This window comes from Carassius auratus, chromosome 13 (assembly GCF_003368295.1).
Source record: "Carassius auratus strain Wakin chromosome 13, ASM336829v1, whole genome shotgun sequence".
Classification (NCBI taxonomy): domain Eukaryota; kingdom Metazoa; phylum Chordata; class Actinopteri; order Cypriniformes; family Cyprinidae; genus Carassius; species Carassius auratus.
The window spans coordinates 12,922,652-12,935,390 of record NC_039255.1 but is presented as its reverse complement, the minus strand read 5'-3'; the positions used below and the strand labels follow the sequence as shown (position 1 = coordinate 12,935,390).

At 36.3% G+C, this 12,739-nt stretch overlaps 1 pseudogene; it reads right to left on the bottom strand.

The window, feature by feature from the left end:
* LOC113113255 (bifunctional heparan sulfate N-deacetylase/N-sulfotransferase 2-like) overlaps positions 1-10,487 on the bottom strand; it is a 109,485-nt pseudogene extending 98,998 nt beyond the window's left edge.
* Positions 10,488-12,739: the final 2,252 nt, after the last annotated feature.

The following is a 12,739-nucleotide window of genomic DNA, read 5'->3' as shown; positions in this document are numbered from 1 at the left end:
AAGCAGGTACTTGACAGGTCTCTCTGTCTTAAGGAGGTAAGCCACCTGTTCTTAACACACACCTTCCCTTGACATTCATTCAAATCCCAAATGATGAAGTAAGAGGTACCTTTATTTGCAGACAAAGAGACATTTTTTTTTCTCTGGGATTTTAAGCGAGTACATTACAGCTCAAAAACAGACTGCTCAACTTCTTAATAACTAGCATGCATTTCCTTGAAACTAGCAGTAAGACTGCTAAGCTTACATAAGAAATCAAATCTAAAGCAGGCAATGTTGTGTACTGTGTGGGATCAAGCTGCATTTGCTTCAAAGTGTGCCCCTAATGTCACAAACAGTGATTGCAGCCTGCAGAGGCATAGTCATTTACTCCTCATGTCAGCACAGCTCACCACCCCTCTAAAAAATGTAGTAACTATAACAAACATTTGTTGCACACACACACAAAAAATAAATGAATTAAAATAAATCATCACTGCTGACAGAGCATTAGGACTTTCAATCATCATCATGCAAAAACAAACTTGCAACACTGCACTGACGAATCTGGCAGTTGTAATGGCCATAACTTGCAATGATTGATATTGAAAAAACTCATGAAATGTGTTCAAATCCAGTGTAAATATAATCACATCCAAGTGATGTTTACTTAATATTTATTGATGTTTACTTAATATTTATTTCAAACCTAGAAGAAAAACTCTCCAAAAAATAAATACAAATAAACCGCTTTTTACTTAATTAAATGATTCAGTGTGGCATTTAAAAAACATTTCCCTCGAAGTTATTCAAATGTTTTTCAAATGTCAAGAAAAAGTATTATAACGATTGCTTTTATATTATTAGTAACAGAAAGGCAAACATCGTCAGCATTCAGCAAATACGCAAATAATTTAAACAAACCTTTAAACGACTAATGAAAATTTACATTTCATAAACCTTGCACACATCGGTGAATTTAATCCAGACAGAAGGAGAGGTCAACTTCACTGGAGATGTGCGATAAACTTTAAAATCGCGATTTGAAACTATGCTGATTTATGCATTTGGGCACTGTCATATTCATATCATTTTTACTGCGTGCTGCATGTGAAATGTTTCCCAATGCACACAAACTTCCCAGAGTAGCCTACAGTGTGTTTACTTTCCTTTTGTTTATATATTTTAAAATATTAATTTTTGAAAAATGCTGTAATATACTTTAGATGACAACTTCCTGATTCTAATTCTAAGTATGTTTATTTTACACATTTTAAAAATAAATTACAAATAAATAATTATTAAAAATAATATTATTATTATATATATGTTACCCAATGCACATAAACTTCCCAGAATACAAAAAAATATTAAATGAAAGCACATTTCCACTTGTTCTTAAAATCCCAAATACAGTGTAACATATGTAATACTTCGATAATTGACTAAAGAAATACAGTTCTTTATTTATAAAAATAAAATCTTTCCAGTGAAATTCAGTAATTAAGTTAATTCTGTAAAAGAAGTTATACCATTATAATCTTGTCTGCTGAAAAAAAAATAAAATAATAATAATCTATACAGAACCCCTGCCAAACCACAATTAAAAATGTAATGGATTTCAGAGTTATAACGGGATTTGTATTGGTTTTAATGTAAACTATAAAGGTGTTTATTTGATGGATTCTATTGGTGGAATGTAATCTGGCAGATGGCAACCAATAGAACAATACTGCTAAAAACAAAAAATAATGGAAGTTTAATGGAAACTGTAAGAATTTTTTTTCAGCAAGGTAATGATACTGTGCTGCACATTATTTACAATATTGAGCTGAAGCTTGACTTCAAAAAAAAACAGCCCTACCAATAACCATGTTTTTTTTGGTATTTTATATACATATCTCCGTTATCTTTTTTATTTTAAGGCATGTATTTGTGAAAATGATTAGGCAGTCGCAGCACACACACCACATAAAATAAAAGTATTGTAGGCAAACCATCATCCTCAGTCATCTCTCCTTACTCTGTTTATGCGGTAAGTAAAATGTTATGTACTGTAGTAGTATACTTTATTGTCCTCGGGAGGAAAATTGTTGTAATGTATGTAACAGCCAACCGTTAGCAATCGTTTTCTGACATAGTCTTTATAGACATTGCCCAACCCTATTAGACATGCTTTTTGATTAATAAAACTCTATTAGAAAAGACTATTAAAAATTAGGAAAAGTCAGGAAAAATTTTAACTGAATTTAGGGGAAAAAATTATAAAAATAAATGTAAATATTTTAAATGGTTATTCATAGATCATAATTATTGCATATCTTAGTACCAAAAATGTCCTTAAAATATGAATACAATTTTATTGAACAAAAATATAGTACATTTAAACCATTCAAACAAATGGACAGCACAGAGTTGTTGGAAAGATTGAGAGCTTCTCAAACCATGTGACCGTATAGCAACAAGATCAAGCATGAAGCAGCTCTGATTCTGGTCCTGTGATATCACTTTAACACTGACTGTCAATGGAGGAAGTGAGAAAATCTATTCTTGTTAAACTTTTAATAAACTGATATTAAAGTGCATGTGTTTCATGATTTTAATTAAACGTTTTTTTGATTACTACAATTTAATCATTAAAAAGGAGTCCAGAAATATCCAGGAACAAAAAAACAGAATCCAGAAAAAAAAATGTAAAAATAAAACTGATTTCATGGGGCCCTACATCAAATTCAAGGTTGTGCATGGCACTGCAATAGAAAAATGAATGAGGAATCACAGAGGCCCTGCTTGCAATCCAACTGCCACAACAAAAACTAACACACTAACCAAAATACAGGCAACCTGTGTGGTGCTCTTATTTATATTCGGAAACACAACCAACAGTACTGTGTCTCAAGGATTCACGCTCTTCTGAAAATGGAAAGCAATGGCAAATCGATTTCTTTCCTTTGAAGAGCCTATAGACATAACTATCACTTTGAAGAGGAGAGCATCCCCAAAATGCTGAGTGTGTGTGAAGTCTGAGTAATAACGTTCTGTATCTCAGTAGTCAGGAATAGTGCACAGCAATTGATTTAACTCTTGAAACATTATCCGGAATCAAATGAAGCCTAACAGAAATAAAGTGTGGAAAATGTAGCTGTCAGTAGGCATACAAACTCAGATGATAAAAAGAGAGGAAAATAAGCCATGGAGTTGTGTTACCCCTTTGAAGAAGATTAAAAAGCACTGATTAGGAGAGAAACTCAACCTGAATTGATGTCATGATGAGGACTCCATATTGAGCTTGAGTAGAGCCCAAAATCAGAGTGAATTTTGATATGTCAGGGCAATTATTTGGGAAACGGTTTTGGAAAAGTACATGCTGAATAAATATTAAACTAGAATTTAATTCAAATTAAACAAACCACTTTTCTATTTTTAATCTCATTTAAATAAAATGAAAAAAAAAAAACCATTTCAGATAAGATTAAAGAAATAGTTGTCTAAACAAAGCTTAAATGCTGAAAGCATTTCTAATAAGCACATTTGGGAGCCAAAATGAAAGCAAAATTGAGATGCACTATGACATGCATCATTTTGCAAATGATAATACAAATTTGGAAGTTCAAATGCACAACAACTACAAAGACATTCACATTAATTTGACTCGGGACAAGTAGAGGAGGAGTAAACCATGAAATGCAGCTGCCTCACTGAATTCAATCTCTCTCTACCACACTAAAATGTATTCAATCTGACCTTGAATTGAAGACAAGTTTAGTGCATTCAAATCAGTTCAGCTACTGCTTGATTGCTCAAACTCAATAGCGGAGGCAGTATGTCAAGAATTTTCAATGCCTTGGCAGAAAAATGCACAAATATCATACAACGTATCAAATCTCTTCCATTGAGGTAAATGTGGTCAGAGACCTTTTACAAACAGAACTGATCTCAAATACAAAAAAAAAAAAAATAATTATTTTGCAACAAGGAAGACTTTCATTCAAAAGATGAACAAACTTCTTCAAGCCAAGCATTAGGACTAAAGCAGAGAGGAGTTTCATCTTGAAAGATTAGAAGCGCAGCTCTTTGTAGCAGCCCGTGTACAAGAGCTCTTGATGGGAAGGCAGAAAACCCTGAAGAGATTAGAACAGCTAATCTTCTGCTGCTACTTCAAAAATGTTGCTTTTCGTGGTCCTTTGATCTCTCGTTTACAGATAATTGAAACAATCTACCATTTCTTTAACCTAAGGGGTAACAGCATTCTAGAGGTGCACTACCCACCCTTTTCGTTTCGTCTGTGTGTGTTGACTGATTAATACTGGTCTGGACAGACTTTCATTAGCATGCATTTCAAATGAGACTCTATGGGGATGATGATACACATTTTTTTATACACATCAGATTATTTGTTATGTTATTAGTCTGGATATTCACAATATAAAACCTCCAAAAAAATTAAAAATAAAAATTCCACGATCAGACTGGCAGAAGTGCTACAAGTAATGACACTTTCCAGCTACTTCTTTCTTAGATGTGTGATAAGACTGGATAGCGCATGGCACAGGATGGATCACTTAAGTGATCATGTTAGCTCCTTAATACAGTTGCAACTTTAGATTTTATTATATATTGGAATACCTAGGATTAATGAATGTTCAGAATAATTTTTCATTGGCAGTTTGTTAACTAATGAATTAACTAATGTTTATCAATGAAGCCCTAATGTAAAGTGTGTATTAACAATAAAGAATCAAATCACTTTCAAACAATATCTAGGGAATGTTGTAGTCCCACAAATTTTAAAGGCTAATTATTTAAATATGCTTTAGAAAGTAGTGCAGCTGCTTTATTTATGGGGTTTCCAGGGTAACAGCTGGATTTTCTGCAGTTAAGCACCATCTGCTGTCAGAGAGTGAATGTGCTTCTCCTGCGTGCTTGTTTAAATCATTCTGAATAATTTGAAATATATAATTATTCACGGTATTTAGAAGTGCCCATGATAACAATATTGTACACATTCATTACCGTGATATATTGCATTACCGAATACCAGCAGATGTCTATGTGAGTTTAATGTGTATTTAATGTGAAATGCAACAGGCACCATTTATGCATTATTTTCACATTCGCATAGTTTTACACAACAGACCCGGAAGAGAAGACAATGCTGAATAAAGTCGCATTTTTGTTATTTTGGGCATTTAATATATTTTCGATGCTTCATCAAATTCTAACTGACCCTCTGATGTCACATGGACTACTTTGATGAGGTTTTTCTTACCTTTCTGGACATGGACAGTATACCGTACATACATTTTCAATGGAGGGACTGAGAGCTCTTGGACTAAATCTAAAATATCTTAAAGGGGGGGTGAAATGCTTGTTTTCACTCAATATCCTGTTAATTTTGAAAAGTCTTTAGTTTTATTATATTCATGAGAGAAAGATAGTCTGTACTGATTTTTCCCGGAAAAACATGAGCCGCTGGAGGCGTGAGCTAAAGAATCACGAGCGCCAGTAGGATTTTGTGTTGAGAGCATGCGGAAACTGTGACATTACCGTGAGGGAAAAACCATCATCCAAAACAAACCATGGCTTACAGTCAGATTTAGCATATATTTATGATCCAGAATCAGATCCCGAGGCTGAAACTGTACGAGAGCAGCAGCAGAAACGACTCGCTCCGAGCGGGGCTCGAACCCGGGTCTCCGGCATGGGAGGCGGATGCACTAACAAGGAGGCAGAGATATTTTAAGCAGTTTTACTCACCGCCTGCGGTTCCAACACACGATTGTGACCCTTTTTCGTTGGGATTGCATCATCCTTAAGAAATAAACGATACGTCCGTCGTCAAACTAGGCCTTGTTTGTAAAACAAGCATCTTCGAAATGCAGGGAACAAACACTTGCACAACTCCGTTGATGCTCTGTAAAAATAAACTCCATCCACTGGTTCCTTAATGCTGTTTTTTTTTTGGTAATCTGTGCAGGGTTGTCTTGCCCTGGCAACCAAAAACACACTTCTTGTGACTTTTCGCGACGCTCTCGCTCTGATCAGTGAAATGTCTGTGCTGCTCAGCCTCGCTCTACGGGAGCGCGCTCTTCCGGCAGAAGTGCCTCAGGACCCATATAAGGAAATTCCGCTCCATCTACCGTCACACAGAGCCATACTCGAAAAAAACTTTCCGAAACTTGTGACAAACCAGAAGTAGTATTTTGGGAACAAAAATACTCTTTCAAACGTACAACTTAATTTTTGAAACTTTGTCCATGTTTAGCATGGGAATCCAACTCTTTAACAGTGTAAAAAACTCAGTATGAATGAAATAGCATTTCACCCCCTCCCCCCCCCCCTTTAAACTGTGTTCTGAAGATGAACAGAGGTCTTACTGGTTTGGAAAGACTTGAGGGTGAGTCATAAATTACATAATTTTAATTTTGGGGTAAACTAACCCTTTAATAGACTTCAGCATTATCATTTATCTTAATACACGCTTGTGAAATGAGCCACAAACTCCCACTCTTAAGTTATAACCATTCATAATTCATCATAGATAAAAAAAATTGATCTCTTTAATGCATAACCTGTGAAGATGACAGCTAATTGAAGCCCCACAGGCTTGCAGATGAAGTACGTTACTATCTCTGCTGGGCTGGCAATCAGCTCAGAACTGATCTTATATTAAACTAGCATTGCATTAACATTTGCACCTCTTGACCTCTGCCATGCAACGATTATTGCAGCATCCCTTTTATTTAGGCTCAGCATACTGATCTGTTGTTAAAGACGATAGGAAGACTGGATGACCGTCCATTTGCCTCTGCCTCTTGGGCTAAAAGAGGCTCTGTATGGGTACATGAAGCAGATTATTTACCACTCTGGGCTTGTTCTCAGGGCTTCAGACAGCGCACCCGATCAAAGCTACAACAGAAGTCTTTCAAACATACTAAACTGACAACTGGAGACTGCAAGTATTTGTCTTGGTAGCTTGGATGTTGGAAAAACCAAAAAAAATTCTCTACACTGAAAAATATTTGGTGTAGAACATTTTTCACTTAAAAAAAAAACTGACATTCAATTTCACAAAAAAATAAATCAATCAATTCACGAAGAAACTGCAGCTAACATATTAAACATTAAACATATTAAACATTTCAAACTGTGCTTAACCCCGAGTCCTAAAAGCCCATTTTTTAACCCTGGGTGAAGGTACATTACACACTTGTATTTAGAACTGGGGTGAGCAGCGGCTTTTTATGTTATGTTAAAGCTAGATGATTAGCAACCAACAGCCGATCGTGTGCTTTGGTCAGTCACTGACACACTGCTTAACATGTAAGCAGTCATCTCAGAGTGGAAAATGTCACATGGTGATGGAAAACGTGAATGTGTGTTAAATGGAGACCGTGAATGTCCAGGATTATTTGTTAACCCTGGGTATAAGCAGCAAGAAACAAGATAACCTCATATTCTGTTTAGTCAGTGTTTAGAATGGCTCAGGGCTAACTAAGTGTGAAAAGTCATTTTGTTTTAATAACTTCATTTTTACATTGTAATTTTTACAGTGTACTGGAGTATACAGTGGCCTCAGTCATTTTCATTCCAATACTGAAATACTTATTTTGAGATGTACAGTCAGTTCTACAGGAAAAAAAATACAGGATTCATATTATTACTGGTGCTGTTATTGCTATTATTACTTCTGCTGTGTTCATAACTATTGGTTTGAAGAACTCTTCATCTCCTCAAGCATTCTTTGACTGCTTCCTTCATTGCATGGCTCGATCAAGCTGCAGAATTCCCTCCGTGTCGACATCCCTCTCTGATTTCCCAGTGCTGCACAGGACCTGACTCAGCTCCCTGAAGATTAAACGGACTAAAAAAAATCAGATCCCCTATATTCTGTTCTGTTCTTTAGAGGAAACAGACAGTAGATTCAGTGGACTGCACTGCAGCATAAAGCACATTTGCATTGTCAATGCAAAAAAAAAAAATTGCATTTAATGTACACAACAAGGGTTTTATCAAGCACTAACAAAGTTACAGACCTAGGCTGCAAGTTCAGTTAAATAGTCTTTCCAAAGGTCATTCTGAATTAGTGAGCAAGTAATAATATATGCATGCAATTAAGACACAGGAGAGAAATTAATACCAGCTTTAGGGAAATGAGGCTAAAGAAATGAGCCTGGTCATTTGAAGTCATTAATCTAATGGGATTCTGGCTTCTTCTCTGGCTCTATTGAAACATAATCCAAGGCTTGTCCCACTTTCCGTTACACACATAAAAAAATATAATAATAATTTTAAAAAAGCATGAGAGCCACCCCAGGCCCAGCACTCATTTGCAAATTATCTCAGACATTTGTAATGTTCTTGGGACAGAACCAAACTCATCTTCAACTCACAATCCACTGCTAATTATGTCATGGATGAGGGGACTCAGTGATCTGAGTTATGGGTTATGTTGTGGCATATATTTGTCCTGTTTTAAAACTTTTACACAGTCTGCATGAGAAACAGACAGACGGACCCAAAAAAAAAAAAAAAAAAAAAAAAAACACCTTGTGTAAAATCAAGCTTTTTACAGGCATGATCAAACTACTTGATCTGGGAGTCTTCAATCCAATATTAAAAAAGGCCTCATGATGGAGAAAACCATTGCATGATCATTCATAAAAATCTCTCCAAATTCTGTGTGGAAAAGGACAAGCCAAGGATTGTGTTAAATTTGAAAGCAATTTGACAATCCATGTATCACTGAATCACAAGTCACTGAGTTCAGTTTTATCAATCCAATCTCAATAATCTTTATTTTTAATAACAAAAAAAAAAAAAATAAGATTAAGAATGAAAATGTATATAGTATCATTTAACATCCTTTCCTTATAACTCTATATATTTAACAAGTATAATACATGATACAGAAACCTTACATATTACCAAACACAAACAAAAGCTCAAGAGAAATGACGGTTGTAAAAAGCTTGACTAGCCAACATGATCTACGAGTCTTCCATCTAAAATTGCCTAAGGATAAAGAAAGTCATTTTAGGATCACTCATAAAATGTCTCCAAATTCCTTGTAGGCAAAAAAGGACAAGCCAAGGAGTATGTTAAGTTTAAAAGTTACTTTAGTATCTCTGAATCACTTCAGTTACTGAGGTGCACTTCATTTGTTATCCAAATTTGTATTATTAAACATACGGTATATATAAACGCTAACGTGAACTATTATTTTCCGAGAGCAGAATACATTAAAAGACTTGTTGTATACGCTACACAAACGTACAAGGGTTGTTTTGTCACGTTCTTGACGTTATACATCTAAAATTATTTAAACGTTATGTTGCAAATCCTTGCGTAATTAACAAGCATAGCATTAGAGAAATATTAAATATTTTTGCACTTTTTATACACACTCCCTTAAACGTTTACATGTATTTTAAACTAAATCTTAGTAATAAAAATGTACACGTTATGTGTTAACAACCCACAAATAGGCATATTTTCTTAACGTAAGTTCCAAATGTTATCAAAAATACCCAAACAATCCGTTATGTAGGCAAATTACTAAAAACACCCAAAGAGTTCAAAGCACTACAAATCCAAGAGCGTATTCTGTTAACGCTCAGCTAGAGCAACTAGCACGGAATTATCATTTCAAGAGATTTTCAAAAACAACAGCTGTGCAACTGCAGGCTCACACGAGATATTCTCGGCTCACGTTTAAAGAGAAAAGAACACCGACTTAAGCCCATGCAAAATTCATTAAAGCCCAAAAACCAAGTCTCTACTGCAAGAGCTGGCAGAGCAACTCAGATTTTCTATGGACTGCGTAAAGGTGCCAACGCAGACTCAATCTGCCCATGAAGTCTTACAGAAACACATGCGTTTAAATGCAACAAGAATCCCGCTTTTGTCCCAAGCTGCCTTGAACCTCAAACTTACACATGCTCTCACACACCCTGACCCTGTTACGGCACATTAAGACAGTGTAAAGAGCAGCGAAGCGGTGATTTGTGTATGTGTTTAGTCACTAATATTACCTAAACACTTTCTGGATGTGTATATGGAAATCAGTGACTATTCAAAACTTCCACTAAACTGTAAAACTGCGACTCAAACGGTTTCTACTGCGGCTAACCGCAGCCTTTATTCAAACAGCCGAGCTCGGAGAGAGGGAAATGTCACGGGTTTTCACCAGTAAATTGGTGTATTTGAAAACATAAATTGGTTTTAAATGAAAACATGTTGAGAAGTCGCTACTCTGATTTTCTTCAGAACGAGGTTAGCGCGGCTAGCCGTAGCATTTCTCCAGTTCCGAAGAGGCAAAACCGCGGTTGTTTTGAAGAAAACGCAAACCATGACTCACCGATATAGTTTACTTTGATACGGCTATCCGTAAGGGCTCCTCAAAGTTTTAATAAGTTTAAAAATGAGAGGTGAACTCAAACTCTCGGGGACAGAATCAGCCTCTGAGCCGCCATCTTCACTCGGCTGTGATGCTGTCCGTCGGCTCCAGTCGCTCTAGCTACCTTCCGAAAACTCTGGAACAAACCAAATCAGTCTGTCCGATGGGGGGAACCTCCCCCTGCTCACACTTCCTACCTGAAGTGATTGGAGTAAACTGCTTACCATAAGCTTAATGTATAGTGTAGCTTTAAAACATAAATCATGTGCAAGTTTCATTTGGCACCTAAACGAACTGCGTGATTGAATAAGTAGTGAATATCAGTTCCTCATGTAAACCATGATCCCCGACAGACCACAAACATTCAGCAGTTTCAATATGTAACCTTCTAGCGCCCCCAGGCGATGAAACCCCCGTAGGTACAACACTGATTCGCTCGAGGTCGATGTCATTTCTGACACTTCTTGTGAATTTGATCAGATCTGTTCATCCCATTGCTGATATAAACTACCGTTCAAACCTTTGGATCAGCAAGAAAAAAAAAATAATACTTTCATTTAGCCATGCTACATTAATCAAAAGTGACATTAAAGTAAATTGTACTTATTTTATTTTAAATGCATTTAAAAAATACAATCACAAAACTATTCACGTGCACCAAATCAGTATATTAGAATGATTTCTGAAGGATCATGAGACACTAAAAACTGGAGTAATAGCTGCTGAAAATTCAGCTTTGTCATCACAGGAATAAATTACATTTTAAAATACAGGTGCTGGTCATATAATTAGAATATCATCAAAGTAGGAAAGTTGATTTCACCAATTCCATTCAAAAAGTGAAACTTGTAGGTTATATTCATTCATTACACACAGACTGATATACTTCAAATGTTTATTTCTTTTAAATTTGATGTTTATAACTGACAACTAAAAGTCCCAAATTCAGTATCTCAGAAAATTAGAATAAAAAGGTCAGTATTGAAGAGACGTGGTGCCACACTCTAATCAGCTAATTAACTCAAAACACCTGCAAAGCCTTTAAATGGTCTCTCAGTCTAGTTCTGTAGGCTACACAATCATGGGGAAGACTGCTGACTTGACAGTTGTCCAAAAGATGACCATTGACACATTGCACAAGGAGCACATTAATATAGAGGTGGAGGGAAGGAAAAGATGTGGTAGAAAAGTGTTTAAGCAATAGGGATAACTGCACCCTGGAGAGGATTGTGAAACAAAATCCATTCAAAAATGTGGGGGAGATTCACAAAGAGTGGACTGCAGCTGGAGTCAGTGCTTCAAGAACCACTACACAAAGACGTATGCATGACATGGGTTTCAGCTATCGGATTCCTTGTGTCAAGCCACTCCTGAACAACAGACGGCGTCAGAAGCGTCTCACCTGGGCTAAAGACAAAAAGGACTAGACTGCTGCTGAGTGGTCCAAAGTTATGTTCTCTGATGAAAGTAAAAATTAGCATTTTCTTTGGATATCAGGGTCCCACAGTCTGGAGGAAGAGAGGAGAGGCACACAATCCTTGTTGCGTGAGGTACAGTGTAAAGTTTCCAAAGTCAGTGACTGTTTGCGGTGTCATGTCATCTGCTGGTGTTGGTCCACTGCATTTCTAAAGTCCAATGTCAACACAGCCGTATACCAGAAAGTTTTAGAGCATTTCATGCTTCCTGCTGCTGACCAGCTTTATAGAGATTCAGATTTAATTTTCCAACAGGACTTGGCACCTGCACACAGTGCCAAAGATACTAATAACTGGTTTAAGAACCATGGTATCCCTGTTCTTAATCGGCCAGCAAACTCGCCTGACCTTAACTCATTGTAAAGAGGAAGATGCGATACGCCAGACCCAAGAATGCAGAAGAGCTGAAGGCCACTATCAGAGCAACCTGGGCTCTCATAACACCTGAGCAGTGCCACAGACCGATCGACTCCATGCCATGCCACATTGCTTCAGTAATTCAGGCAAAAGAAGCCCCAACTAAGTATTGAGTGCTGTACATGCTCATACTTCTCATTTTCATATTTTTTAGTTGGCCAAGATTTCTAAAAATCCTTTCTTTGTATAAGTTATAGTATAATTTTCTGAGATACTGAATTTGGAATTTTCCTTCGTTGTCAGCTATAATCCTCAAGATTAAAAGGAATAAACACTTGAAATCTCAGCCTGTGTGTAATTTAATAAATGTAAGTTCCACTTTTTTAATGGAATTAGTGAAATAAACTTTTTGATGATATTCTAATATGACCTGTACCGTATTTTCCGGACTATAAGTTTTTTTCATAGTTTGGCTGGTCCTGCTACTTATAGTCAGGTGCGACTTATAAAAATTAATTTGACATGAACT